This window comes from Lotus japonicus, chromosome 1, assembly GCF_012489685.1.
Source record: "Lotus japonicus ecotype B-129 chromosome 1, LjGifu_v1.2".
Classification (NCBI taxonomy): domain Eukaryota; kingdom Viridiplantae; phylum Streptophyta; class Magnoliopsida; order Fabales; family Fabaceae; genus Lotus; species Lotus japonicus.
In genome coordinates this window covers 76,660,344-76,666,343 of record NC_080041.1, presented here as the reverse complement: position 1 = coordinate 76,666,343, position 6,000 = coordinate 76,660,344, and the positions used below count along the sequence as shown (strand labels likewise).

Here is a 6,000-nt window from a genome sequence, read left to right as displayed (position 1 = left end):
CCAAAAACAATTTTTTTTTTTAAAATAGCATATGGTAATTCACTAAACACACATGATCAACCCAAAAAAATATCATCATTGTTCATGAAGTTAGACATAGTTATCACCTTCCGGACATGTATATATAAATCTATCCAATCTTGGTCTCAAAATACACAATCAAACAAATTTTTCATTTTTTGCCTAAGTACTAAATCTCCTCATTATTGTAATCACCAAAAACTTAACATGGAGGAAGCCATAGATTTAATTGTAGGTGCTGGTCCTTCAGGCCTTGCAATTTCAGCATGCCTCACACAAAACTCTATTTCTCATATAATCCTTGAGAAAGAGGATTGCTCTGCTTCTCTTTGGAGAAAAAACACTTATGATCGTTTAAAACTTCATCTTGCTAAGGAGTTTTGCTTTCTACCATTCATTCCTCACCCACCTTCAAGCCTAACATTTCTCTCCAAAGCAGACTTTGTTCAGTTCATTGACAGATATGTTGAGCATTTCGACATCAACCCTCGCTATTGTCGTTCGGTGGAGTCTGCTTCTTATGATGAAGGTGGAAATAAGTGGAGGGTTGAGACGAACAATACGAGGGAAGGGAAGGTGTAGACTTATGAGGTGAAGTTTCTTGTGATTGCACCGGGCGAAAATAGTGAGTGTTACATTCCTGATCTTCAAGGTCTTGGAAGCTTTGAAGGAGAGACTGTGCACTCTAAATACTACAAACGTGGTTTAGACTATAAATCCAAGAGAGTTTTGGTTGTTGGGAGTGCTAACTCAGGAATGGAGATTGCTTATGATCTCTGTAACTGGGGTGCCACCACTTCCATTCTCATTCGTAGCCCGGTAATTTTTTAATCAAACTTATTTTCAAATTTCCTAATTATTGTTGCACCAACGGTATTCCTTCACATTTTGAATAATTGTCATGCAGCTGCAACTCTATTCGCGGTAATTTATATAAAGCCTTATATATAGCCTTGTATATATACATACAACTTTCGTCATCATATTTTAATTCCTCATGTCAACTTGGATGTTTATTTTTTTTAAAGCACAAGGACACATGCATCCTCTTCAGCTTGATGGTTCCTTGTCTTTATTTCTATCTCATCAATTAAAATTTAACACGTCATTTACATTTTCCTACATAGCTCTTAATTTTGACCTGCGCATGTTAATTTTTAATTTAACTACTAATCTTCCTAAAAGGAATGAGCCCAACTTCCCATCAATATATGATTTGGATATCAAAGATCTTGTGTTTCTTTACATAATTTTTTTTAATGAAAATAAAAATGTTTTTGATTTGTAGCTTAATGTGATCACCAAAGAATTGATCCATCAAGGCATGCGAATGGTGAAATATTTGCCTGTCCAAGTTGTGGATAAAGTCATTACATTCTTGGGAAACCTAAAATATGGGGATCTAACACAGTTTGGGATTTATCAACCCAAACATGGACCATTATATGTCAAGTTCCTTACTGGGAAATCTGCAGTCATTGATGTTGGAACCGTTGGAAAGATAAAAGAGGGAGAAATAAAGGTACTTAATTAGTTGAGACAGTGTATATCAAGATCTTTTGTCCTAATGTCTTAATATTTTAGGACAGAGAAATTTAAGAATAAATTATTAAATATGTTATATGAATGCCAAACTCTAATATATCGATTATTTCCAATTAACTATTTTTCTTATTTTTTCTTCCATTCCCAGGTCATTCCTTCAAATATAAAGAGAATTGAGAAAAACAAGGTGGTCTTTGCAAATAATATTGAAAAAGAGTTTGATGCGATTGTGTTTGCTACTGGTTATAGAAGTGTAGCTCATAAATGGCTTAAGGTATGAGATAAAAATCTAATTAACTTCTCCACAAGCGTTTGCAGTTATTTGAACAATTTTAGGGTAAATTAAAAACGGAATCACATATATATGATCAATGTTTTTACTTATTCTAAAAAGTATGTAACTCAAATGCAATATCTTACTTGTGCGTTAATATAAGTTTGTGAGGAAGTCTTCTTATTTTGTGAACTAAATTTTTCTTAGTGCTCAGTAGTTGAAGGCTAAACAGTTACCTTGTTTTCATTTAGTTTTGTTTTCAAACATGCAATCCAAACACATCAAATTAATTGCAGGATTACAACTATATTCTAAATGAATATGGGAAGCCAAAAAATGATTACCCAAACCACTGGAAGGGAGATCATGAGTTGTACTGTGGAGGATTAGCAAGAAGAGGCTTATGGGGACTCAAAATGGATGCTGAGGCTATTGCTGAGGACATTACCCAATCTTTGAAACAAGACCAGTGATAAATAATTAATCTGTTGAAAATTAAAGCCACTGCCCATAATTTATATAGTTTGGGCTTTTGTATAATAATCATTAGTAAAATAAAGGCTTCTTAGTACAATCTACATTACTCACCCCCGGCCCATGTGAGTTGTTAATAGGCCCAACTAATGATCCATATGTTTGGATGTGTATCATATGTATGGCCCTCTATAGTTATATGAGAACTATACCCTCAATATTGTAAGTAAATAATACGAGAAAGTATTAAAAAATTTGAGTTGTTACTCTTCCATTTTACTTGTGTTCTTGCTTTCCTCTTTTAACTTAGTTGTTTGTTGGTGGGATAATTTATCCCTATCAATTTGGTGCTTTCAATTTTCTTATCATGCCACCCAAACCATATTTCTTTCATTTCTCTTTAACTTTTGGCTTCAATATTTGCTGATAAGTTGTCATCTCCAACCAATCATTTTAGATTGGTATAAAACTTACGTCAAAGATAGTCGAAACAACCCAAATAACGTCTATCTTGCTAAAGAATATTTTTTTACATCGGAAAGATAAATTGCACATCAGCTAGGGATTGATTCCTGGATCTCCCCCACCCGAACCATATGTCACCTAACTCTTACCACTTAAGCTATCATTCGATGAAGAAAAGTACCAATATTAAGATAAAAATAAGCTCAATTGTCTCTACTTATTTCGTGAAATAATCATTTTTTAAATAATAATTTATATATTTTTGAACCGTTTTTTGATGCTAAACAACAAAAGGAACAAAGGGAAAAACAAAGAAAAAAAAACCATACTGCCTAACCGTCACCGCCCCAAGATAATCAGCCAAAATTAAGTTCTCCATGCCAAAATGATAATTTATGTATTTTTGAACCGTTTGTGTGCATACATTTGATAAAAAGCAGAATTTAAAAAAAAAAACTCAATTATTTCTTTAAACTAATTGTGGCAACTTTTGAAATATCAATTATTTATAGTATATTTTAAGTGAAAAATCAATATATATTAGAAAAGAAGAACTTCTATCAGGCTGATTTGGTGACTTGTCATTCTCACGTTAATTCTCATAAAAAGAATTTCACGTGTCATTCTCAAGTTAATTCTCATAAAAAAATACATTTTAAAATTTTAGATTTGATTAGGATTTAGGTTGTTTATTTCTTGATTTTATCTTAATTTATTTTTGATTTATTTTTAGAGTATTAATTAATTTTAATGGTATTTTTATTGAACTTTCGGATTTTAATTAATTCCGGATTTTATGAGTTTTTATTGTGATTTGCTAGATTTTGATAGTTTTTATCTATATTTATTTAGTACATTTTTAAATTTTAGATTTGATTAGGATTTAGGTTGTTTATTTCATGATTTTATCTTAATTTATCTTATTATTTTTTTAGAGTATTAATTAATTTTTATGGTATTTTTGTTGAATTTTCGGATTTTTAATTAATTCAGGATTTATGAGTTTTTATTATGATTTGCTAGATTTTTGAAGTTTTTATCTATCTTTATTTATTACCTTTTTAAATTTTAGATTTGATTAGGATTTAGGTTGATTATTTCTTGATTTTATCTTAAAATCCTTAATTAAATAAAAATCCAAAAATTCAATAAAAATAACATAAAATTTAATTAATACTCTAAAAATAAACTTTTACTTCACCTAAAATTTATTTCCATAACAAATCTTGAAACCGATTTTTTAAAGGTAATTTTAAATCTGATAAACTTTTTCATAAAATTTTACAATTTTAAAAGATTTGCCTTAATTATTTAAGATTTACCTAGATTACTCATTACTAATATTGCATCATTCATCTCCTCCCCTATATGCCTCTACAGTGAACCGGTTGACATGGAGGAAAAATGAGGAAGATCACTCAAGTATGCAACTGCTTCATATGGTGCTGATAATTGTGTAATGTGATAGTTGTGTAAGTGTTTGACATAAATGTTGTTGAGTAATTAGATTATTTTCCTCATCCTCTTTTGATATATTTGTTCCTCATCTCGCGTTTCAAGGTATTCAGTTCTCTACTCTTTTTTTTTCTTGCTTTGGATTATCAATATTTATTTGGGTTCTTATTTTCTGTTTTCATTCTATTTCTTTGTTCTTTTCTGAGTAGGATGAAGAGAATCCTAACGAGAAGAAACTATAGGAACCCAATAATTGACAAGAGAAGAAAGAAGAATCTAAGTTCGTGTGAGTGGTGAGTTTCTGATTCAGGTTCGATGTGAGAATGTTTTATAAGTTTTTCCCCTCTAGATTATGATTACTTCATTGGTGAGATTCATGTTAGATTGTGGAGACCCCAAGTTACAGGTACTCGGAGCTGCTTGCTGATTTTCCCTATGGCTTCAACTCAGATATTTGGTATCAAAGATCTCTTTTATGTTTAATCATTCATTATATTTCTTTTCAAGTTGGTTATGATGCATGAAGGCTAATTAATTGATGTTCCTTCTCTTTTGAGTTAATTTGCTAGCCGAGATAAGATGAGAACGCTTAAATGATGAAATTCAAATCCTTTCTTCACTAGATTTCAGTATCATTGACAGGTTGAACTTACCTGTCATTGTTTATGCTTATTTTCTTATAAGTTTTTCTTTTCATTTAATTGTGTATCAGGTTTTTCTTTATTGTTATGAGATAATTATGCTTCATTCTATGAGTCTGTCTCCTCAATTGCGGTTGCTTTGCATTAAGGAAGTTGAGTCTGGTCAAGTATTGTGATAATTTTTAAATGCTATCATCATCATTGTCCTTGGGTTGGATCTTTGGTCTGCAAACTTTATTTTTCTGGTGAAAGAAAGTTTTGGGAGATGAGGGATTGATCCCATCTCAAAGTCCAAAGAAAAGTTGTTATGGTATTTGTAGTGAGTAGTTTCTTTTAGTTGTAGAATATAGAAGGTTTAGTATCATATTTTATATTTAATCCAAGCTTTTTGATTAAAAGACAAATTTTAAGTGAACTGTGTTTTTGTGTCAGAATAACTTTGCTCTCTTCTTCCAAATTTATTAGTCGGTGATACATCATAATAATAGGACAATCTAACTATTAAATGGTAGCTTAGTGGTGTATATTATTTGACTTGAAAGTAGGGGCAGAGACATGAATTTCAGAAAGGGGGGACTAAGATATAAAGGAACATAATTTGTAAGAAAATTTCAATTTTTATCAACTAAAGAATGTGAAAAAAAAAACAAGAATGAAGTAGCAGCCCAACCTAAGAAAAAACTCCTTTGTTGAAGGCCAAAACTTAAAGGGGACATTTTACAAACAGTTGGTGTGCATAATTTTTATAACTTTTTTTTACAAGCAAAACACAAAAACCATAAATTTAATCTCATATAATCAGACCGATTAAAAAGGTTATTAAAACTGGACCGTTGATCAAATCGGTAAGGGAATTGGTTCACCGTTCATTGGATCAATCGTAGTTGAATTGTGGTCTGATCGGTATAGCCGCTATAAATTAAATATATCATTTAAAAAAATTATATAGTAGATTACAAAAATTGATATTAAATAATTACCAAATTTTAACTGAGAAATTAAATTTATATTTACCTTAAATATCACAGATTCAAATTGATTTCAAATAGTTTTAGAGAATTGTTTAAAAATTAACACAAAAAAATGCTATCAAATGCTTCGTATAAGTTAAAACTATTCTTTTAT

General features: G+C 30.4%; 1 pseudogene; it reads left to right on the top strand.

Annotated features, from left to right (window-relative positions):
* The first annotated feature begins 228 nt into the window (after positions 1–228).
* On the top strand, positions 229–2,313 carry LOC130746809 (probable indole-3-pyruvate monooxygenase YUCCA10; annotated as a pseudogene).
* The last annotated feature ends 3,687 nt before the right edge of the window (positions 2,314–6,000 follow it).